Source organism: Heterocephalus glaber, unplaced genomic scaffold, assembly GCF_053883595.1.
Source record: "Heterocephalus glaber isolate CG9 unplaced genomic scaffold, H.glaber_assembly_v1.0 deba00000546, whole genome shotgun sequence".
Lineage (NCBI taxonomy): Eukaryota > Metazoa > Chordata > Mammalia > Rodentia > Bathyergidae > Heterocephalus > Heterocephalus glaber.
The window spans coordinates 7,694,882-7,718,733 of NW_028258147.1; the positions used below are offsets into that span (position 1 = coordinate 7,694,882).

The window sequence follows — 23,852 nt, forward strand, 5'->3', positions numbered from 1 at the left end:
CAAGATGCCCACTGAATGTCATTGCCTACTTGCTAAAAGTAGACAAGAATTTGAGAAACATGCCGTGGTGCAATTGTTCATTGCTTAAACTTGCTGCTGACTCATTTCGCCCTTGATCATTTCTTCACCAATATCATTGGTGGCATCCACTACTTACCGGCTGTTTTCCCCAGTTTGTCCCATCCTCCCCAGCTGGGCTGGGCAGGAGGATGTAGTGATGTCACCTCTGCACATCCCCATTGGCTTGTGGGTGAAGCTCCTATGTGAAGTCCCCTGTGGAATGCCCTGGACACAGGCATAGGCCTCATGTCCTCAAGATTGAAATAAGTCACCTGTTGCCCAGAAGGCAAAGACCCTGCAAGATCAAAAGGAGTCTGTGGAACTTTTTTTTTTTTGAGGTAGGGTCTCCCTATGTATTTTAAGCTGGGCTTGGACTTGCTATTGTATGTAGTTGCCCAGGATGACCTCAAATTCAAATTCACAATCCTCCTGCCTCAGGCTCATGAGAACTAGGCTTCATCTTTCTAATAAATAACGAATGTCCCCTCCAAACAAACAGCTCTTGAAGGCCACACTTTAGGTGTTGGGGGGGGTGGTGTCCCATGAAAAAATACTCCTTGGATCAGGGCCCCTCAACATCCATGTAACTGTGAACCGTACTTTTTCTCTAAGATTTGATTTTTATTAGTACAGGTTTGCAGTACGTAATGGTTACGTTCATCATGAGTAGTCAGTACATGTACGTAACACATCTTCCTTCTTTTTACTTCCCTTTCCCCTCCCCTTTCACATCCCTTCCTCCACCTCTTGGTTCTCTTCCCATTTACAAAAATGAATTGCACTCTTTTATTCAGTTTAGGGCCCTGCCTCTTGAAATGTCTTTCCTTTGAGATAGGCATTCTGGTGGTGGACCCTTTGATCACTGCACCCATTCTCAGGTCAGTTTCTGAGGCCTTGAAGATGTTCTGCTGAAGGGCCTATAGTGGAGGGAGCTAGGCTCACTATTGTCATTGCCCAGTGTAAGATTTTGGCAGCTCTCTTGTCCCCGCAGGCCCAGATGCGGGAGCAGTCTTTGGCATGGACAGAGAGCTCTTAGCTTGAGGCCAAAAGTCAGCCCTTTGCCCCAGATGAGCATGTGGGACTGGCTCTCCACCCTGCAGCTCACCTCTGTTCCTCTCCCCTGGATTTACATAGAGAAGAATTTGAGGCTTGGTGGGGATAGGGAAGCAGGAAAGGTGGAACTATGGGATGATGTCCTGGAACAACTTTTCCCCACCTTGACCCACAACATATATGAGGGAAGGGAAAAACCAACAGCTTGAATGTGGGTTCTGGGTTGCTCTGAGTACCCCTTCTTTCCTGGGGTTGATGCATTGTTGAAAAGATATCAGGGGAGACTTGCTCCTCTCAGTCTTTTCTCCTTCTTGTCTTTGGTACAAGGCTACAAACACACACACACAGGGTCACACACTTGTACACACACATTCTGCCCTATCACACACATACCAGGCATCCATTCTTGGCCACTAGGTTCAGATTCTGGAAAGCCCTAGTGGTAGAAGAATTCATGGCCAAAGCATTTAAGACTTTAAGGGAAAGTAGAGTCAAGAGAACAAAAGTGAGGGGTGATTTAATCCTTATGGTTGATTCTGTATCAATCAAGAACACAATCCAAGAGCATAACAAATAAAGAACATTTTAGTCCTGCATCATATGTTGCAAGTGGAGGTGTGAACCGATTCAGAGAAGCTAGTGAGCAAACTGACAACATGTCTGTAAGTGGGAATGCACTCTCCCTGTGACCCTGCAGCCCACACATGGGATCTCCCCTAGAGAAACACTTTCAAGGATGTTTGCTTCAGAATCATCTGTGACAATGACAAAAGAACCAAAACAAAACACTTTGTCTTGGTCAATTTTCCATTGCTATAAAAATACTTGAGCCTGGGTCATTTATAAAAAATAGAGGTTTATTTAGCTCATGATTTCTGAGGCTAGAAAGTCCAAGAGTATGATGCTGGCATCTGCTTGGCACCTGGTGTCTTAGTCATTTTCCTCATCTCTGGGACAAAATACCTGAGACCCACAATTTAAAGGAAGAGATTAGAAATTTTAGTTTTTGAATGGTCAACAGGATGGTGGAAGGGGCCTGGGTGGAAGGAAGCTGCTTCTAGCATGGTGGTCAGGAAGCAGACAGGGAAGGGGAGGGAGATAAACCCTTCCAGGTCATGACCCCAGGGACCCGCCTCTTCTGACCAGACCCCACCTCCTAACAGCAAGTCAGCTATAAACCCCACAATCCAATCACCTTCCAAATGCCTTGCCTATGAGCACGTGAGGCTCTTCAGGACATCTAGATATAAACCTTAACACCTTATTGCTGCATCACAATATGGCAGAGGGCAGCACACAATGAGACAAAGCAAGCTAGCTAGAGGGAGCTCATTTTGAAAACAAAACCATTCTTTCTATAATTCATTAACCTAGGAATAGATTAATGCACTCATGACTCAATCACCTCTTACCTCTCAACATTACCACCATTACCATCAAATTTCAACTCATTTCAGAGGGAACAAACCATAGCAAACTTTTTTTTATTAGTACATGTTTGCAGTACATAACGACTACAATTCATCATGGGGAGTTGATACGTGCACATAACATATTTGTGTTCTTTTTATGTCCCCTGCCCCTCCCTCTCTTTCCTCTCTACTTGTAGATCCCCTTCCCATTTGCAAAAAATCCATCTCCCTGTTTCCTATTATTCATCCTTTATTTAACCATAGCCAAACTTAAATGTCCATCAGTAGGTGAGTGGATGAATTGTGGTCTCTTTGTACAGTTTAATGTTGTTCAGCAGTTAAAAGGAACTAGAACTCAACCTATCAACATGGGTAGATTAAAAAAAGCAAGTCCTGGAACAATATGGTCAGTGTGACACCATTTATGTGAATTAAAAGCACTCCAAGTATTGCTAGGTCTAATTTATGAGCATGTGTAAGAGAACACCCACCAATTTCAGGATAGTTGCTGCAAAGTTGGAGGAAGGAGAAGGTGTACAAAGGGGATTTGAATGTTTCTGGAAGGTTTTATTTCTTTAAAAATAATCAGACATAAATGTGGCAAAATGTTAGCATTTCTTTTGGTGAGTAAAAGGCTTTTTATTTTTCCTTGTATTTTGCTGTATGCTTGAAGTATTTCAAAATTGAAAAAAGGAAAGAGAATTCCACTCGCATTTTGCACACATTTATAAGAATAGTAACAGGTAAACTACTGTGATTTCCCATTTTAATTTCTTCCCTGAAAGAAATTTTTTAGATTCTCCTTCCTTGTATGTTCCATGAAATGCCCAAAATGTGTTCTTCCTTGTTGCAGAAATATGTATCCTCAGGGATATTTTCCAGCCAATTATCCCATGCCATTCTGATCTCATGACTCAGAGAAATTGAAACTATCACCATCATCCAGATATACAGAAAAAGGGGAACACGTGAAGTAGGCTGACCCAACCTACTGGGCAGCCGCTGGAGGCCTCAGCTCCATCCAGGGGAACTGTCTGCCCAGAGGGAAGCCCCAGGGTCTCATTTACTTTCCTCTTCTTTCTTTACCTTTCCCAAGTTTCCTTGCAAGACCCTTCTCGACCACCCAGCACCTCCCTTTTCTATCTCCAACCCCTAGATTTCTTTCCTATGATTCTACCAGAGCTGTCCCAGGGAACGGTGCTTTTCGTGCTGCAGTGTGGCTCAGTATGGCTTGGAAAGCAAATAAAAGCACAGGCTGCTGGACCCCCTCTTTGGAGTTTCTGATTCAATAGTTCCGGATGGAGCCCAGTGGTGTGCTGGAAATGGGCGAAGGACAGTCTCTCTGAAAAGAAAAACAAGCACGGATCCAAAGTGTCTGGCTCTGTCCACAGTGTGAAGCCCTGGCCATTTTCCAGCCCCTAGTGTGACTGTCACTGAGTGTGGAGTTGGGGAGGGGATGTGCACGACTGGCCTTCCCAAGGCGGTGCCTGCCCTCTCCAGCCTACCCTTGACACTGAGACCTGGGGATCTAAGGGGATTCGGACTGTAGCTCTTGAAGTGATTCATACTTTAAGAGCCACTGTCCTAGAAGCCTGAGTACAGAAGTGTGGTGTCTGGAAAGTTGGCCTTGTCAGTCCCATCTCAAAAGGAATCCAGAAAGAGATTACAGGGTCTCGAAGCAAAGGAGGCTCACAGGGTCTGGCACAGGGTACCCTGAAGATAAAACAAGCCTGACTCCAGCCCAAGCTGGGGCCTGGGCTGGGGGTCCCGGCCCCTGTCCTGAGTGTTCCCTGACCTCAGCTCTCTATTGGAGCACACCTGACAGGATGGGCACACTTACCCCCAGGGACTCTCGAAGGGAAGAACTCCATCCGAGGTTGTTCCTGGCCACACAAAGTATAGACACTGGGGAAAAAAGAAGGGAAGGAAATGAAAAGGAGAGAGAAGAACTGTCAGTCGGTCCACACCGGAGTAGGCAAAAATGAAAGCACCAAATGGCCACTGTCCTTTCCCCTCCAACTGACATGCTAACTCATCTGGGAAGCCTTTGACTTTACTTCTCCCATCCCAGGCCCAGCCCAGCCCAGGCCTCTTGGGAAGAACAAAGAAGCCCCGAAGGCTCTGATCATCTTACAGATAGCAGGATGGAAACAGATGTAGAACTGTATCATCCGGGTATGTAGGATTGTGTGTCATCAGGGCCATGGGTCACAATAGCTTCAGGTGTATTTGACTTTTCTTCCAACTGGGCTTGGGGATCCCACTGCTGCTGACTTCTCTGCCTCCTTCCCCCCAGAACCTGCCCAGCCTGCCTCGCCTCCTGGCTTCCAGGCTCAGAAGCCCCTCCCATGCCCTAGGCAGTGCCCATCCTCAAGCACAGCATTGGAGACCCACTCTTTGCCCCTTGTTTCGAGGGGGAGGTGGCAGCTGAGAGAAAGAAACCAGCACATTCCGCTTGTTTACAGATGCAGAAACCCTAGCTCAGCCACCTAGAGAGGCTTCCCATTTCCCCTTACCACTCCCTTTCTTTTTTGACTTTCCTGGACCTCTTCTGTGCCACCTTCTCATACTCTTCCTCCCTGTCCAAGGCCCACACGACCCGCAGGTCAGGACACAGCAGTCCGCTGCCCTCCCCCTGGCTCCCACACTGGGGAAGAGCTGCGGGGAGACAGCGCCCTCTGCCTTCTTCAAGTCTTTTCTGCCTGGGTGAGCTGTAGCCCTGCTCCCTCCCCAGCGCCCTGGGTCAGGGCACACCGCATACCTCGTCTGTCTGGGTGGCAGAGGTAGGAGACAGCTGCCATTGCTGCTTTCAGTCAACAACTTATTGCTAAATGCCACACACACAAATGTAGAAAGACACAGCCATGCGCGGGTGGTCAAGCTGATCCCACCCCTAGCTGACACCCTCTAGAACAGATTTGGGGGCCTCCTTCACATGAGAGGGGTCATTCATTGTACCAACCTCATCTCATTGACAGGCATTATTATCTCTGATTTACAGATGAAGACACTGAGGCGCAGAGAGGCTTAAGGACTCTCCCGAGGTCACACAGCTAGTATGGGGACACATGATATCTGACTCCAGATCTGATTGACCCGAATTCCAGGTTCTTTCCATGACCACTGGAACCTGGAGTCTTTTCTGAATAATGTCCTCTGGCAGGAACAAGCTCCCTACGGTGGCAGGGGTGCAACTTGAGATTCTCAAGTAAAGGGCTAAGGACAGTCAAATTTCTTGGGGATGGGCCCAGAAACCCACTTTGAGGGGTGACTCGATCCCAGAAAGCAGCAGACTAGACGCCCTTATTGAAGGCCACGTCCCCTCCAGCAATCTCCTCCTGCTCACCTTCTCTATTCCCCTCTCAGCCTCTGTTCCCCTCAGGACTGCTCTGCACAGACACTCCTGTTCGTTGGGAAAGATTCTTGGATTCCACAACAGTCCCCCAGTCAGGCAAAGCTGAGCAACCTTGCCTGTGATGGTGGCCTGGGTGCACTACCCCATTATGACCACACGATGCCACCCTTGAGCTGCACACACTGCCTATCTGCACACTGGGCAGGTGGCCTGCAAGACCTGCTTTGCAGCGGGGTGGGCAGGAACTGCATGGGTCACAGGCACAAATTGGCCCCGCCGCACTGCCTGTCGCTGTCCTGCCTGCTCCCATAGATGTCTGCCTGTGTCCAGGTAGGGGCTGTTTGCCTCACATACCTACAGCCATTGCTTCTGACCCACATGCCCAGCCCTCCTTTCGAATTCCACAGTGAACCCCCAGCACCACTCAGGGTCCCTCAGCACCATTGAACTCAGTGTGGGGCCACACAACACCTCCCAAGTTGCCTTAGGGTTGCCTGTAGCAGCTTCTGCTTAGGGAAGGAAGTTTCCAGGTGCCCTACTTCTGAGATTTGTGGCTCTGTAACAAGCATAGGACCTGGAGTAGGCCTGACACTGGGGGCCCAGCTCTCTCTTAGCCAAGAGCACAAGGTACTCAGGACTTCTCTCTGTGGTGGGAAGTGAGACGGGTGCTTCCCCCACCCACCCACCCACCAGTGTGGCCTCATCGCAACTACAGAAGTGACCACCCAGCTACCCTGCATTATTAGAAGGGACAGGAAACCCACGGCCACCTGATATTGTCATAACCTATCTTCTGTCTCCTTTGGAAAATAAGGACTTCATTGACCTTATTCCAAATCTGTCTGTATTATATAGGTCCTTTTCTCTCTTTTATCCGAACATGGTTCTCACCTTTAGGGGAGTTTCCTTGGGCCCTAACCCAAACCCTTGCATATGGCCCCTGTCTCTCTGTCTACCAGCCTTCCCCAAGAATGGTGACTCAGACCTTCCCCCAGGTCGGTCCTTCCCGCCTCTTCTCCAAGGCACACAATCCTCCCTCCTCCCTCTAGAGGTCTCTATATCCAAGGTTAGTAATCTTATAGACTCTGCTGAACTTCAGCAATCAAAGATTTTATTTGAAGGATTTGAGGATGGTTCACAGGATGAAGGGGGCAATCAAAGGTTCAGGCTGGAGATGAGCAGACACAAATCTTCTCAGTGATCCAGATGGCAGAAGCTCCTAATCTTCTCGTTGAGCAGCTGCTACATTCAATTGGTATCAATCAGTTTGTTGATATCAATCAGTCTTGAGCCCTCTGCAAGGGATTCCATTTCCAGGCCTGTCTTGGGTCTCATGTCTACCTGCGGGCAGGGAGGGCAGCATGTTTTGAGTAACAGTCCTACCACGAGTGCCCACAGTGCAGGAAGGGTCATTCCCCTGAAGGAGCTCAGAGGTTGGCCATGTGCAGGCAGAAGACAGAACGTGGGAGAGCCAGGGCACCAATGTCTACCTCGTGGTCTTCCTGGCCTGTCTTGGACCCACTCCTTTGTCCTTATCGTGTGGAGTTCCTCACTAGACATGGCCTGCTAGGAAATGATTAAGGGGGTTGCATAACTCTGAAGCAGAGAGAACCTCAGCAGTTGACCTAAGGTTACCCAGCAACTCTACGAAACAGCCAGTTCCACTCATTCCTGGGTTGCTGTATCACTCACCGTGAGCATTCAGGAGTCTCTGCTGTGGACCTGGCCTCCCGTAGATACTTTTTGGGGTAAGGGCTTCCTGACTACTGTTGCAAGAAACAGCAAGCCCAGACCGCAAAAAGATCCAAAGGAGACAGCACCTTTGCTGCATAGGAGGGGGGTATGGCCCCTCCTGGGCTGGTCTTGCACCTTCGGATGGGGAGAGCCAGGGCTGAGGAGAAAAAGCAGGGAGTGGGGAGAGATGGGAGCCCCAAAAGGCAGGTGGAGCAATGATCCCAGCCCTAATCCCCTCCACCTTCCTCACATCAGCCCCATTCTTACCTGGCCAGTTATTAAAGGCAGAGCTGCAGCGCACCCGCACAGGAAGCTATCTGACCTAAGTTCTCCTTCTGGTCCATGTCACCCTGCTTTCACTCCTGCCTTGGGGGAGTTTGTAGCCTCCTGCAAGCGGGGTTTATAAAGTCAGCTAGTGGAGCCCAGAGTCTTTGGAGCTCACCCTGACCTCGCTAGACTCTCCCAGAGTCTCAAAACACTGAGAAGTCCAAGAGGAAGATGTTGTCATTGGATGAGACACTGAGCACAGACACCTTGGAGCTTCAGGCGTGGCTCTGGTCTCCTCATGTGGACATCACTGTCAGATGGAGGCCAACCTGATCCAACCCCTCCTGTTACCTCAAAAGGCTGTTCCACAAAAGAGGCAGCCATGCTCCCATGTTGCACAGTGGCCTGCTGCTCCCAGGACATACAAGGACAGCAAAGCTCACTAGGAGTCCCCGAGCCAGCCTGCTGGAGTCTTACCTGCCTTACCTGGAGGGCCTAGAGGCCACTGCTGTAGAAAGCAGAAGAGATCCCAGCAGGGTCGACCCGAGGGTGTGTGAATGGCTGGTTTCTGCCTCCAGTGTACTGCAGTGCTCAGGATGGGTCAGTGGATCTCTCGCTTTTCCTGAAGGGGTTGAGGAGGCAACTGAGACCTGCTGGAGAGGGTGGCCAGGGGCCTGCTCCAGACTCCCAACATGGTACTGCCCAGCTTGTTAGCAGAGGCCATCGTAGCAGGAGGCAGCCACAGGGCAGGCTGCAGAGGAGTACCTGGGGCCACATGAGGCCATGAGGCTTGAGTGGCACCCACACTGCCTCCCTGTGGGGGGCTTTGCTGGCTTTCTCAGGGGAAGAGGAGGGAATCCTTCCCTGCCAGGGAGTGGCGCCCCTTTCCCAGATGTTCATCTTGGGGCTAGGCCCCAAACTGGACGCAGCAGACACCTGGGTCAGGGGATGAGTGTGCTGCCTGCCACAGGACAGGACAGACAATTACCGCCACCTCCTGCTGTGAGCTCTGGCTGCTTCCAAGCTGTGCTTGGTTCCACCCCCACCAGCATGGTCCCCGTGAAATCTTGGGACTCCATTCCCTGGCTCCCTTGGGCCCTGCTCCCACTAGGAGGGGGGACACCACGGGTAGGGGACAGGAGAGCACCTTCTCCTGGTGGGTTTTCGCTGAACCAACAGATCTTGGAGCCTGGGCCACCTCCTGTCCTGCATAGCCTCTCCCCCAGGGCTCTTTCTTTGGCATCACTGTGGCCCTCTTCCCAGGCTCCTCCATCCGAACTGGCATTTCCAGCACTGCCCTTTACCAAGCGCTCACTACACGCTGCACAGCACTGTGGGTTTTCCTTATGGGACCTCACTTGTTACATCAGGAAATGCAAATCCAGCTTTAGGGGAAAATCTTCAGTCAGAGTCATCCCCGACTTCTTCCTCTCTCCCTTCAACTCAAGCTCAGCAGGGAATATTGCTGGGTCCATCTGTGAGAAGGCTCCAACCTGCTTCACCATCTCTCTGCCAGCCTCCCAATAGCTCCCGCTGCCTTCACCATCGCTCCCACAGTCCATTCTCCAAGCAGGGCCAGAGCAATCCAGACCATCCTGTCTTTGCTTCAAACTTTCATCTTGGGCATCTCCTATCTCCCTCATACTAAATCCAGTTTCTGTCGTGGCCAAGGAAGCCACAGGTAACCTCACACCCACCCCACCCCACGGCCTTGTGGGTCCTCACACTGCCAGCTGCACCTCTGTTCAGGGCTTGGCACCTGCTGTCACCTTTGCCCGATGACCTTCTCTCCTGCATCCCCACAGCTTGGCCCCAGTGCTCACTGGCACCTTCTCAAATTGATGCCTTCTTAGAGAGGCTGTGGTGATCAATTTTAAGTGTTAATTTGGCTGATCCACAGGGTGCCAGCTATTTGGTCAAACATTATCCTGAGTGTGTCTCTAGCTGAGATTAACATCTGAACCAAGAAACGGAATAAAACTGATTTCCCTCCCTAACGGGAGTGGGTCTCACCCAATTTGAAGGCCTGCATGGAGAAACAGGCTGAGTTAGAAAGAATTCTCTCTGCTTGTCTTCAAACTGGGATATTTTTTCCCCCTGCTTTTGGACTTGAACTAAATCTTAGCTCTCCCTGGTCTCAGGCCTATTGGTCTGGGTCTGTATCATCAGCTCCCCTGGCCCTCCAATTTGCTGGCTGCGCATCCTGGGACTTGTCCGTTTCTATACTCACATAACCAATTCTTACTAGTAAATGTTTTTAGATACACATGTACTCATCCTCTATGCCCTCACCCACTCTGTGAGAGTTCATGATACTTAAAACAGCCAGACATTATATTTTAGAATTTGTTGCCAAGAAGCAAGACTTGGTTTGTTTTATTTGTTACTCTACTTGCTATACCTGGAAATGTGCCTGGCATATAGTAGATGCTCAACAAGCGAGTGCGCACATGAAATGAGGCCATAGAGAATGCTTGGCAACTGTAGAGGGGGCTCGGATGTATGGAACAACTAAACATCAGCCTGTCCTCTTCATAGGCCCTTCCTTTGAAATCCCACTCCAAATCACACTCACCCCCTTCTGAGTCCCCCTGTTCTTTTTTGAGTAGACACACACACACACACACACACACACACACACACACACACACATCCCGCTGGCAGGGAGTCATGGCCCACATTCTCATGTCTCCATTAATGGAACAATGCCAAGTGTGTGTGTCCTTCTGCTGCTAGATACCTACACTTGTTGGAAACTAAACTCATAATAACTTCCTCCTGAACTAATGACCCTCAGATTTTCTGGCCAACCTGCTGCCCCAGGTTGGCAGTCATGATGGGAGAAAGTCACAGGTTGTAAGCAAGTGATGAGGACACAGGAAAGCGTCATTTCTCTCCACACCCTCCCATCTCCAAACTGCCTCCCACTCTAGCAGGAAGGAAGCTGCATTTGCAGAGGTAAGGGGATACTGAGTCTGAACCTGCCCCCTGCAGAGGTGACAATGGCCACCAGCAAAGCCTATTCTCAGAGCTCACAAGTCTTCACTGAATGGGACTGGGAGAGGAAACTGACTCAAGCTGAAGTGGAGGCCTTGTGGAACAGGACTCAGAGGAGGAAGGTCTACTGCCAAGGATGAGGGGAGGGAGGGGCTGAGATAGAAGAGACAGGACCCACTAGCTCACACTGAGCCTCTGTGTAAATGACAGAAAGCCAACCCTCTTCCCAGACGTTGAGGCTGGCTAGGGCCCACAGGGAGGCTGGTTTCAGCCTGTCCTGCTCACTTGGCTAACACTCCTGCTCAAGGACAGCGGACATGGGATGGGCCCTGGATCCCAAAATCAAGCCTGACCAGGTAGGTTTGCTCCTCAGAGTCACCCATGACTTCCTCCCTCTGTACCCCTCTTCTGGAGCAGTCCCCAGGATCCACCTCCAAAGGCCACTCACATTCCCACTCCCTGCCACCTAAACTCCTAGGATCTGTGCAATTGTCATGGTGGCTCTGCACTCCTCTGGGAATAAGCCAAGTGCTTTGCTGAGATTCTCACCTTCCCAACATCTCCCCTGGAACTTGACAACCATAAAATATGAGATGGTGCCTGGAAAGAGGTCCTCAGTGTCCCCTCCTGCTCCAGCTCCTCCCACACATGGCATTGTACCAGGTCTGGCAAGTGTTTTCCCCTGACCACTCCCCTGTGGATGGGAAGGGGCGAGAGGTCCCATCCAGCATCCGTGACCTCTGGGACACAGCAGAGGAGATTGGGTCTCAGATTTCTGCTCAAGCATCTGGCCAACCCTGTTCTCCCCACTTTTCTGCCTGACATTTGCTCTGCAGCACCAAGCCAACAGATGGGACACTGTCCTTCCTGCAGGCCAAGTTCCAGCCTCTCTGCTAGTCCCCCCCCCCCCGAAGTTCTTTCCTTCTCCCTCTCAGAACATCTTCATCATCACCCTCCCTGTCCAAATCCCTCTCTGCTTTAATCCACCAATCCCATTGTTCCATGAGGCTTCACTTGGATACCTTAATCCCTTTCTCTGGATCCTTCAAGCAGGGACTCTCTGTTGCTCACTTGGCCTGCACCTGCCATGCCAGTGCTGGGGGCAAGGATGCAAAGATGAGCCCATTTCAGACCCTGCCTTGTAGCAACTCTCACACTCAAAAGGCATTTCTCCCTGGGGGCCAAGCGCTTCAGAGGAAACATCCTGTAACCAGCCCCTCGGCCCCTCGGGGAGTCAGGTCTCCCTCCAGGCCATCTCTACACCAGTGTAAATGATAATGCGTCAAGGCAAGTGGCCTAAGATCGATGCCAGATAGATGCGGAGGAGGGTCCCAGGAAGCTGCCGTCTCCACATTGGCTGGGGTCAGGTGGAGGAGACTGGGAGGCTCTGTCAGGGCAGTCGTGTTTGAGCTGCGTGTTGTGGGGGTGACAGGGGTGTGAAGATGGGTGAGGGGTGTGGAAGAAGCAAAGGCTCAAGGCGGAAACATCTTGGGGGGGGCGCGATTCGTAGATGTGAGAGAAAGGTGGGAGAGAATCTTCAGTCAAAGCTTGGTCCTCAGGTCAGGCTGAAGAGTTTGTTGTCCCTGCAGCAGGCAATCGGCAGTATCTGAAGTTTTTTGAGCCGGAAAAATGTGTGAAATTGGCTGGAAGCAGGAGTGGTGCTGGTAGGGGAGAAAATAAAAGCTTTACAATAATTCTGATGAGCGGTAATGGAGCACTGGCTGATCCAGAAGGATGGAAAGGGGACAGTGGTGTGGAGAATTTATGAGGGTCTAATATGAACGGACAAGGTACTGGTCGTGCGGGAGGCAGGGAAGGGGTCTCCGCAAGGAGGAGAGGGGGCAGCTACAGAGGGAAGTGAGCTGACTGGATCACATAGGAATGCAGTCCAATTTAATAAACACGTTGAAGACCTAGGACATATAGGGTCGCCTTCAGCTCTCAAGGTGCGGGACTTGATAATGACGCTGATATGTGAAGGACCGGAGGAGACAGAAATAGAAGCTGAAGGAGGAAGGGAGACGTGCAGGATTGGGACCTCGCTGCTCCCTGGACACAGTGCGCCAGGGTGAAGTGCACCCTAGCAAGGTCGCAGTCAGGGCCCAGAGTCTGCAGTCCAGCCTGCAGGAAACCCCGCCCATGGGGGGGGGTAGCCTCGGAGCCACGCCCACTCCCGGCTAGGGCGTGGCCTCCTGAGGCCGCCGGGAGGCAACCCCAGCTCTGAGCCCCGAACTGAGCGCAAGTCCTGGCCGCGAAGCCCCGGAAAGAAGTGGGTGGACGTCTGGTACGGTCAAGCCCCTGCGTTCCAGCCCCAGCTCTGCCCACTGACTGGGTGACTTTGGGCGGCTCACTACGTCTCTTCTCAAAGCCCAGCACTAAGGCCACTAATTGTAAACCAAGAACCTTTCGGAGGAGGAGAGCTTGCCCCACCCACGGAAGGGAGCCTCCAGCATCCTGGCTCTTCCTGCCCCGAACCCAGACGCCAAACTGCAGCATCTCCACTTCCTCACCCCTCATTTCTAATACATCTCAAGGTCAAACTTCTAAAGGTCCTTGAATCTACCCACTTGTCTCCTGCCACCCCCTTGCTCTGCCCTGTAGAAAACTGTGTGGTCCCCTGACCTTCTTGACCACAGCGGTTCCCTTTCCCGCTCACTCCACACCCGCCCCTGCCCCTCCCATCCTCACAGATTTTTTTTTTAAATGCAAATATGCTTCTGTTCCTTCACTGTCTGAAAAATATGTAAGTGGTTTCTTGCCACTTTTAAAATTAAATCGTGTGTGATCACCTGCTTTCTCCCCAGACTCCTCCGGTGTCAATCTTTCCCTTTCTTTGGATGCTCCAGCCTCATTGGCATTCTTCCAGCTCCTTGAATACTCCAAGCTTGCCTCAGGGCCTTTGCCCTTGCTGTCCCCTCTGCCAGGAACACAGTTCCTCCCACTTCCCCAACAGCCTGCAGCAGGGAGCTTAATTATCACTGGCTCTAAGAGACCTTCCCTGAGCAACCAAATTAAATCCACCGTGCTAGTCCCTTGCAAGAATACCCTGTACTTCTTCCTAGCACTTAATCTCCTTTTACAAATACATGCAGATGACTGTGATTTGTTTGTCTAATGTCTGTCTGTCCCACTGGGCTGTAAATCCCTCAGGACAGAAACCTTGTCTGATGCCTTGTTAGCTGCTGTATGCCCACCACCATAGTGTCAATGGAATGAAGGGAAGAATTAGATGGGAGGAAAAAGGACAGGAAAAGAGAGGGGAAGGAAAGAAGGGCAAGAGAGAGGTAGCTGGAGACATCTCTGGATCCAGGGTCTGTAACTATTCTGATTCATGTGGACAGAAGGAGCATGGTTGGTCAGTGTCTACAGGTAGACTCATCCTGAACAGCCCATACTTCACCACCAGGGGACAGAGGTAAAGCAGTGGCACAGGTCCCTGCTCTAAGGTCAGCACTCTCTGCCCATTGATTCCTGGATGAGGGTCCTGGGGAGAAGGCATCATACAGAGGAAGGCTGAGGAGTGACCAGAAATATGACCAAGAGAGAAAAACCAAAGAAAGTCATTGCAAGCACCTGTAGCTAGACATCAGGGAGGGGATTCAGGGTTGGGGTAACAAGGCATGGCGACTCTAAGGCTAGATCTCAGAGTCTTTCGGCTAGGTGGACAAAGCTGCAAGGGGCAGCAGGCTGAGACCTCATCACAACTGCTGAGTTTGGCCTTGTGTCTTGTTCCAAACGTTGCTGCCACTCACCGAGGAGGATTACCCCTACCTGTGGGCCTTCACATGTGCCACTGGGTTTTGTAGGCAGCAATTGGCAGCTGAGTTTTCCCTAAAGAGCCATGGATTCTACTGTGATTGCTACTGTGCCCAATGACACCCCTTCTCTGAGAGGTCTGGGAGGAGGGGTCTCTTCAAATGGGAATCCAGTCTATGTCTTCGTGCTATGGTTTGGATGCGGTTTGAACATGCCAAAACTCATATTAAAATTTGGCTGCCAACGTAGCTGTGTTTGGAGCTGGGACCTTTAAGAAGGACTAATGCCTTTATCTTGAGACTGGATTTGGGCAATGGATTAGCTTTCTGGAAAGTGGGTTGTTATAAAGCAGACAGCTCCTCCATCTTCTCCCTGTCTACCATACAAGCCCACTTCCACTTTCTACCATGGAGCAGCATGTGGCCCTCACTAGAAGCCAATAAGTTGCTAGCATCATGCTCTTGGGCTTCCAAAACTGTGAGCCAAAGTTAAGCTCTCTTCTCTGTAAATTACTCAGTCTCTGGTATTTGTTATAGGAACAGAAAATGGACCAAGACACTGTAACTGACTTCCTGTTAAACAGTAAGCATTTTTACACATTGTGCCTTCATTACCTAGTGAATAACTTTTATACATTTTTCTTCATTTTAGCTTCATAATTCTTGCTTTGTCACTGCTTGCTGACAAATTATCCCTTACAATTTTCTCCACTGAGCATTTATTTTTCTTAGTTCATGTTGAAATAGGACTATTTCTTATTCAAGTATTACTCACTAATTTATAAGCCACCATTTATACTCTTTTTATCAGCTCAGTAATAATATTTTCCAGATCTATTATAAGATCTTATTGTCTTCATGGTTTCATTAGCCATAAAATGAAACTAAACAGAGTAACAGTTGTTTAATGTCACATCGGAATCTTACTCTTGTTCAGGAAATAATTTAGATAAAAATAACTACTGTATACCCTGAATGGTGTATGAATTAAGATACTGCCATTTATTGAATTCCATTCTATTAATAACTTTGGAGTTTCCTTCTTTCTGATGCTAATGAAAATTCAACCTCCCACTCCCATTCCACCCACCTGAATTTGCCATATGAGGGAATTTGGACTGTGGAGTAAGGGAAGGTACCTTAAAATCAGAAACTATCACTCATTCACTGGGGCTTTCCAGGGTCTGACCTCAAAGGAAAAGGAACACTTCTCAAAGGCCAAATATTGACATGTACAGAGAGAAAGCACTTCCTCATTTCAAGGACAGAGCAGGTCTGAAAGCATCGTCCTCTAAACTTAGAGAGGGTAAGAAGCAACATAAAACGGCACAGCTGATGAGCATATTGCACCCTAGTAATGGCCCCAGGAGTTGTACTATTGGATCTTCCTAGAAAGGCTCTCAGAGATGGTCCTGGGCTCAGAACCACAGCTAGAAAGCTGGGAGCTGTTTCTACCAAATGCAACTGGAGCTGTTCTGAAGGGAGCTGGGGATGGGGAAATGGAACAGAGGTCTGGGCTGGTTTTCTGTCTCCTTCTATTCTGAAGGAGACATTCACACTCAGGGCCTGCCTATCAACCGTGACTTCATCCCAGACTGGAAAGAAGTCCTCTGGTGGCCAACACACCTTCCTGGCCTGTGATTCCTGACGTGACAGTGGGCAGCTGCTGGACAAGAGTGTGACAAGACTCAGAAAGTTACCCCTGGCTGCCTTCTACTCACAGTCAAGGAATAAGCTACCTGCCGATCTTCTTCTCTTCTAACATTGAGACAGGCCCTAGATCATGGCATGTGCTGGGTCCAGAGACATCAAGTCCTGATCCTGACTCTGAGAAGGTGGTATCTAACTTGGAACCCCAGAGCACTGGCTCATGTGAAGCCCTGAACTAAAGCCATCCTCTCCTGCCTACTTTCCCCTCCTGTCTCACCTCTTTTCCCTTGGGCCCCATCTCCAGATCCTTGTCTTCTTCCTTCTGAGCCCATTTCTGTCTCTCTGTTTACTTCCCCATTAATTCTACCTTCAGTGGAAATTTGACTTTCTTTTTTCTAGAGCAATAAATGAAGTGGAGGGAGGAAAAGGCAGTGAGGAAAATGAAGGAGATGTTGTTTCCTATCCAATCCCAATCCAAGGACTATAGGCTGGGGAGACCAGGAAGAAGACTCAAGGCAAGCAAGGTCAGTGAGTACTTGCAATTTGCTGAGCTCCACAGAATGACTGTGGTATGAGGGAAAGAAATGCTGAACTAAAGGTGAGATAAGTCTGTTTTGCCCCAGGGATAATTTTGACCACTGAGCTGGGGTACAGCAGACAAAAAAGCTGGAGTTGGGCTTTCACTGCCAATTATGTTAGGGTCACTAGTACTACCCTTGCCTTCCTTGGATTTGAGCAACATAAAAAGCAAATGCTTCGAGTCATGTGGTAAGTGTGATTGCTGAAAGGAAATGCATGAGGTGAGGCCCACATTTGCCTTAGACTTCTACCCAGGCCATTTTTCAGATGGAAGACATCAGAGAGCAGGGCTTCTGAACAGCTAGAATATGATGGTCAGGTTATAGCTGTTACAGGATGAATTCTTCTCCCTGACCCTGCCAAATTCATATGTTGAAATTCTAACCCTTGGTACCTCAAGATGTGACTATATTTGGAGATAAGGCCTTTAAGAGAGGTAATTAAGTTAAAATGAGATTGTTAGGTGGGTGCTATTCTAATCTTCATACAAGAGAATATTTAGAATACAGAGAAGCACCTTGATCTCATATTTTAACCTCCAGAATTATGCGAAGGAAACTATGGCATCTACAATGGCTCCAGTTGGGTGACTGGCTGAAGGATGGGTTGCTGTACACAAAAGCTGGGTTACAAAGCCCAACAGAGAGTGGCTGCTGTGGGATGAGAGCTGAACAGAGTTAACAAAGTGCATGCAGGGTCTGGAGACAAAGTTCCAGTCCAACAGTGAGTAGTAAGACCTCAGTAAGTACTTCAGGCATTCAAGAGTCATCCCAGAAAGGGTGTACCTTAAGAGTTACAGTTATGCTCCAGAGTAAGGGCCATACTCTGGGACCAAAGGAAAAAAACATAGCAAAGAACAAAAATTTAGCTGGCCAGGATCAAGATGTTGATCTTTATTATTTAATATCTACTGGAACAAAATTCAATACCCTTTAAAAGAAGAAAATATAAACTAGATTCCCTACAGTGTGTCATCCACAATGTCCAGCATACAATAAAAATTTTTTAGACATGAGAAGCAGGAAAATGTGATCTATGATCAAGACAGTAGAATCAAAATTGTTGTAGGACAATACAAACAGGTCCTCAAATAACATAGATTTAGAATTGGTAGATAAGGAATTTTAAACAGGCATTATAAATATGTTCAAGGATTTAAAAGAATATACTTAATGAGTAAATAGGTAGAGAAATTTCAGTAGAAAAATAGAAACCATAAAAAAGAACTAAATGGAAATTCTAGAACTGAACACTAGAAGATCTAAAATTTAAAATTCACTGGATAACTAATCCATATTAGACTTTTCAGAAAAAATGCTCAGCAGAAACAATCCAACCTAAAATCACAGCGAAAAATGATTTTTAAAAATGAGGGTTTGGTGGTGCACACCTGTAATCCCAGCACTCGGGAGGCTGAGGCAGGAAGATTGCTCAAAGTTCATGGCCAGCCTGAGCTACATAGTGAGTTCAGAGCCAGCCTGAACTACATAGTAAGACCCTGCCTCAAAGAAAACAAAAAAAGGAGTAGAAACTTATTGACCCATGGAACAATATTAAATAATTTAACACATGTAATTGGAGAATCAGAAAAAAGTGGAAAAGAATTAAGCAGAAAAGAATAATGGCTTAATTTCAGAATAATGATTGAAAATTCTCTGAATTTGGTGGAAAACACCAATCCATAGGTAAAAGAAATTTTGGAAACTCTGAGCAAGGTAAATACAAAGAAAAGCATATGTAGGCATATCATTACCAAAATATTAAAAGAAGAGAAAAATTTTAAGAACAGCCAAAGGTGAAAAAAAAGATATATTAAGCCATGCAAATTACAGCCAACTTCTCATAAGAAACAATGATGAAGAAGAGACAATGGAACATTGGTAAACTGCTAAAAGAAAACAAACGCCCCGCCCCCCCAATCAAGAAAAAACCAATGGCAGCTCTGAATTCTATATCCAGGGAAAGCATTTTTTAAACTGAGGAATTACAGTTTCAGAAACTTGAAACCTAAAAGAATTCATTGCCAAAAGATATGCATACAATGATAAAGGAAGTTCTTCAAGCTGAGTGGAAATGATACCAGATAGAAACTGTGATCTATAGGAAGAAGAAATAACACCAGAAATTAAACACATGAATAAATATGAAAGACTGTCTTTTTCATTTTCTTATTTTGAAGACAATTGTTGAAAATAATAACATTGTATTATTGGGTTTATGGCATATAAAAGTATAGTAAAATATATGACAACAGTAGCACAAAGAATGAGAGAATATAAATAATTCCATTGTAAATTCTTACATTGTATGGAATGTAGTATTAAGCAAGCAGACTTGATATCACATTCTAACCTCTAGCATTCTACTGATAGATACACTATGCATTATAAAACATTATCCCAAGTGAAACAAGCCAGACACAAAATCCTATGTTCTAAAATGACTCATTTCTTTGAAACTTTTTTGTTGGTGTTAGTTCTGGGGGTTGAACCCAGGGGCTCACAGATGCTAGTCAAGCTCTGTGCCACTGAGCTACATCTCCAGACCTATGAGAAACTTTTAAAAAGGTGAAACCATAGTGACAGAAAGGTCAGTGGTGTCTTAAGGCCAGGGATTGGAAGAGGGCATAGAGCACAAAGGCATGTGAAGAAATGTTTTAGGGAAATGGAATAATTCTTTGTCACAACTGTGGTAGAGTTTACATGTCAGTATAGAATTATCAAGTTTATCAAACAGTCTACCTAAAATGACTGAGTTTTATTAATACAAAGTATACCTCAATAAAGCAAAAATGGAAAATTTGGACAAAAACACAAAGAACTTAGAAAATACAAACAATTCTGGAAGGGAAAACAAAGTTGGTGAACACAGACTGTATTATCCTAGCACCCCAAGATTTATGGTCCTCCGTGGGGAGCAGTGTGATGACCAAGCCCAGGAAAAGGAGGTACACCCGGCTCAGGAGGGTGAGTCCCTTCTTCCAGGGCTCTCCTGGCTGTGTCCTCACGACAGTGCTTGTGTTTGCAGCAACAGCTCCCTAGGCCATTCTGAGTAACAAGATGGTCCCTACAAGAGCCCAGTAGGCCACATTCTGCCATTCTCCCCTCTGTCACTCTGCTCCAGCTACACTGGCCCTGCTGCTCCTCAAACTCACCAGACGTGCTCAAGTCTTTGCTCCAGGTGTCTCCTCTGCCTGTGATGCTTCCCCCACTGCAGATGTACCTCCTTACTTCACTCTCTCGCTCCCTTCAAGTCTTTGCTTAAGTCTCACTTCTCAACAAGGCCTGTAATGATCCCCTTATTTAATACTGCATATGGTCCCCCCACCCCAGGACTCTGCAACCCTTTACCCAGCTTTATGTCTCTGTTTTTATTTTGGTTATAACACTTCAGCTTCTAATACACTTTATAATTTGCCTGTTTTTATGTCTGTTGTTATCGTCTGTGTTTCCTTGCTGGAATGTAAGCTCTATTAAGGCACAGGCCTTCATCTAATTTATTCATCAACACATTCCCGGGTTACAGAACTGCACAGGACATTTCATACTTTTCTTATTGCATAGTAGAAGGCTTTTACATATTAATTGCATTTGGCCTTAATTGATTTCATGTATTGCTGATATTTTCTTTAATTTGTAACTTTTAATTTTTTCACTCTTATGATTCACTTGATGAACAGAATTCATCTGTTTTCTTTTTCTTCCTCCTCCTCCTCCTCCTCCTCCTCCTCCTCCTCCTCCTCCTCCTCCTCCTCCTCCTCCTCCTCTTCTTCTTCTTCTTCTTCTTCTTCTTCTTCTTCTTCTTCTTCTTCTTCTTCTTTTGAGACAGGGTCTTGCTGTATAGTTCAGGCTGGCCTTGAACTCACTGTTCAGTCCAGGTTTGCTTTGAATTCATGGCAATCCTCCTGCCTCAGCCTCCTGAGTGCTGGGATTACAGGTGTGTGCCATCACACCTAGCTCAGTCCCACTGTTTTAAAATTGTTATTTTGTGTGTGTGGGGGGGGTTGTATGTCTTGTTTAAAAATTATTTCCTTGCCCAAGATCTTAGAGATAATCTCTGATATCTTTTAAAGATTGTACAGTTTTGCCATTTATTTATTTATTTATTTGTTGATTTGTGTGTTTATTTATTTATTATTTTGAAACAAGTTCTCACTATGTTGGTCAGACTCCTGGGCTCAAGAAGTCCTCCTGAGTAGCTGGAACTATAGGTCTGCACCCTTGAGCCAGGCTTGCCTTTTAAACTTTATAAAAAGTGTGAAATATATATATATGAAGTATAACAACAATTTCACTTTCCTTCCTTAAAAATAACCAATTGTCTGCACAGGATTTACTGAATAGTCTAGCTATCCCCATGCCCCTGCAGTGCCCACCCTTGCCATAAATCAGATTTCCATATATTCAGTTCCTTTACCTGTCTAGTCCCTACTATGCCACACTGTCTTAATTACTATAGTATCACAATCACAATAGTTCTTGACTTCTGGTAGGTCAAATCTTCCCTTATAAATTCATTTTCTCACTATGATGTATTTTGAAGTTTTTATTCAATGTATAAATTGCTTATATTTTTAGGATTTAAAAAGGTGTAACAAAATATTGCACTAGATGGAGATGTTCATGGTCAATAGGTTTAAAAATCAGGTTATAGAACACTTTCAATTCATTGTTTTCAGTTGAAAGAATTAAATTTTATAAATATGTTTATTTGAAAGGCAGAAAGTCTATATTCCTAAATTTAAATAATCATTATTTCTGGTTGTTGAAATTGTGGGTACTTTCTAGTTTTTTCTTTGTCTTTATCACTATTTTCCAAATTTTCTACTCTGAGCATGTATTACTTGCCATGAGAAAAAAGTTAACTTTACAATTATTTTTAGGCAATGATGTGTAACAGTAAGGAGAGAACAGAAAGGCTCTTTGAACATTCCAAATCCTCTGTTCTAGCTATTTTGAAATATTACAATCAGAGAAATAATAAATGCTGGGATGACAGATATGCTAATTGTCCTGACTTGATCATTATGCAATGTATACATATATTGAAACATCACACTGTACCACATAAACATGTTCAATTATGTGTCAATCGCACATAAAGCTAAGACGAAAAGAGCAATGTGGAGGGAAGCTGGGTAGTCTAGGGATGGCTGGGTGGGGGCACATGAGGCAGGTTGGAGGCAAGGCTCCTGTTTTCACGCAGTGCCTGGGGGCTAGAGTCATTAGCACAAGGAGAATCCACAGGGAGGGGTTAATTTGGGGGTGAAAGGAAATGTTCAGTTGGCATTTACTTATATATTTTATTTTTTTGTTGGCTTTTTTTTTTGAGACAAGGTCTTACTGTGTAGTTCAGGCTGGCCTTGATCTCACTATGTAGCCAAGCTGGCCTTGAACTTATGGTGATCCTCCTGCCTCACTTTCCTGAGTGCTGGGATCTCAGGCGTGCACCACCATATCTGGCTCAATTGGCATTTAGATGCACTGAATTGGGGGAGCACGGAAAGTCCAACCTAGACCCAGACTCAGACCCAGACCTAGAAGCCAGGGCTCCAGTCCAGAGCATGTGAATTAGCGTTGTTAACCTGGGGTAGGATTAGGAGAGTGTAACAGATATGGGTAGGACAAGCAGGAGGAGGAGAAGGAAGAAGGCAGGTGGGGAGAGAGAGGGGAAGGGCAGGGCAGAGGAAGAAGGGGAAAGGAGAAAAAGAGGAAGGGGAGAGAAGCAGGGGTAGGGAAAGAAGGAGGAGGAAGAGGAAGTGAAAAAGGGGAGTGGAGGGAAAGGAAGGAAGGGAGGGAAGAAGAGGCAAATGGAAAGGAAGACGGGAGGAAGAAGAGGCAGGGAAGAAGGAGGAGGAAGAGGAACAGGAAGAGGAGGAGGAGGGCTACCAGAGAGTAGGCTCTGAGGAAGGCCTTGGGCAGCAGAACCTCAAGAAAGCAGCCTGAGGGCTTCAGGAAGGGGACAGGGAAGGTGGAGGGCGGGTGAGGGCGACACTATTTCAAAATATCCGGTCAAGGGAAGGGAAGCAGGAGGGTTGCATGCAGGGATGTGAAGGGTCGAGGTAGAGGGGAGCTGCTGCTTACAGGTTGTGGGGAAGGAGGCACTGTTGGAGAAAATGATTAAAGGTGAAAGAAAAGTGAGCATGCTCAGCCACTCTCCTGTCCATGTACTAAGTGCCCGGCAGTGCAGAGCTGGGGCTCAGGTGCCCCCATCCCAGTGTCCCCCACATTGGAACGGATTTCCTGGTGTCCCAACAGAGAGTCCCAACAGCACAAACTTCTTGTAACTGTCAAGAACGTGGCAGAGCATGAAATCCATTACATAAGTGATCTAGCTGAAGCCGGGATGCAGTCTATTTGTTTTGTGACAGGGCAAAAATGGAAAATTTTACCTCAAGGTGGCAATATAAAACAAAGACAGACCATGATTGCTGCTCCCAGTGAGGCCTGCGCAGTGGTGCTTGTCCTCACCTGCTCTTTGCCATTGCCTTGCTGATCTGCGGGACTTGCACACTGCCCTGGCCTAGCTGCCCCTCCGTTCATCCATCAAAATTGCTCCCCCACCCTCAGCCCCACTATCCTCTCCCTCTCCCACTCCCACTCCCACAGTGCCCTGAGAAAAGTCATCACGTGCTCTTACAAACCGATGCCCCTCAAAATTAGTCTTTAACCTCAGTGAGGCCTCAGCACCCCGCAACAGTCCTGAGTTGTCCCCACTGCTCTCAGAAAACGTTTCCATCCTTCGTGACTTGCCTGAAGTCCTCATACACCAACCTGCAGACAAACTGGCTTCCTTAACCCGGTGGCCTTCCGCAGCGTCCTCCTGCCAGCGATCTGCCCACGTCACCAGCCCTGCCTTCCTCCCTTCCAGACTCACAGCACGGACGGACAGTCCTTCTTCCTGCTCAGGGCCACCCTGCTGTGGTGTGCTAGGCCCAGCACCTCCACTATGCAGGCCCTTTGTTGGACTCTTTCCTCTCAAGCTCCTGCT

At 47.4% G+C, this 23,852-nt stretch overlaps 1 long non-coding RNA gene across 3 annotated transcripts in view; it reads right to left on the reverse strand.

Annotated features, from left to right (window-relative positions):
• Positions 1–6,969: 6,969 nt before the first annotated feature.
• LOC101723042 (uncharacterized) overlaps positions 6,970–23,852 on the reverse strand; it is a 35,279-nt gene continuing 18,396 nt past the window's right edge. For 2 of the 3 annotated variants that reach the window (XR_002386720.1, XR_002386721.2), the window contains exons 2-4: positions 8,359–8,503; positions 7,882–8,001; positions 6,970–7,771 (exon numbers count right to left, since the gene is read on the reverse strand). This is a non-coding gene — a long non-coding RNA (uncharacterized LOC101723042). The remainder of the gene's footprint in view (positions 7,772–7,881; positions 8,002–8,358; positions 8,504–23,852) is intronic. The other variant, XR_205731.2, reaches the window with a different exon arrangement.